Here is a 1,055-nt window from a genome sequence, read left to right as displayed (position 1 = left end):
CACCACTATCACCCCCCACATCCCAGCCGGGGGCCAGGGAGCATCTGGGAAATCAACAGGATAGAGACAGGAGACCAGAGAGAGGAGTCCAGAGATGCACCATCACCCTTCTGTTTACTCAGCTCTTGCTGGCTTGCACACTCACTTGCCTGCTCTGGGTTGGGAAAGAGCTGGATACTCCGGGGGTGGAGCCGGTAGTGGGTGAGATCTGGGGCAGGGAGGGACCCCTCAGTGGGTTTTACTGCTTTGGGAGTAGAGCCAGGAGTGGATGAAATTTGGGGCGGGGGCGGACCTCAGTGGGTTTTAATACTATGGTGTTAGGGTAGCCAGCTCTGGGTTAGGAAATACCTGCAGACTCTGGGGGTGGAGCCGGGAATAGGTGAGATATGGGCCACGGAGGGACCTCACTGGAGCTGAATGCTACAGAGTCCACATCCCAAAGCAGCCATCTTCTCCAGGGGGGCTGATCTCTTGTCGCCTGGAGATAAGCCACAAAACCAGGGGGGGGGGTTTCCAGGTTGCACCTGGAGGCTGGCATCCGTACTTGTTCATGCACATGTACAGGTGCTCTAACTCCACTGAAATTTGGCCTGATTGACACACGCGGCAGAAGGGGTGGTGGAGTCCTAAGGAGAGCAGGCCTGCCGCTTTCTGGGATTGCCAACCTCCAGAACATGGCTGGGATTGCAACGGGGTCATTGGGTGACATAGATCCGTTCCCCTGGGGGGGGGGGAATGGCTGCTGGGGAAGGTGGTCCAGACTGTGACTCTCCAGCTGTCCCTAGACTTATTTCCAAGTCCAGAGCTGGCAGCCCTGCCTTCTTGGGGGGAATGTTCTTTTGCCCTGGGTTCATCCAAACTTTCGTTGAACAGCAGATTTTACCTCCGGTTGATTAATTTGGAGCACTTCTACCTTCTCCTCCCCCAGGTGTAGAGAGAGCTGCGACTTTAAGGAATGGCTCTCAAGCGACCGCTTTTCCTTGTGTCTGGCGGAGTGTCAGGAATTCTGCTTTGAGAACACGGGCCTGTCGGTTTTAGGAGGCTAGCCTGAATGA

This window comes from Paroedura picta, chromosome 11 (assembly GCF_049243985.1).
Source record: "Paroedura picta isolate Pp20150507F chromosome 11, Ppicta_v3.0, whole genome shotgun sequence".
Lineage (NCBI taxonomy): Eukaryota > Metazoa > Chordata > Lepidosauria > Squamata > Gekkonidae > Paroedura > Paroedura picta.
This window is presented reverse-complemented; position numbering follows the sequence as displayed.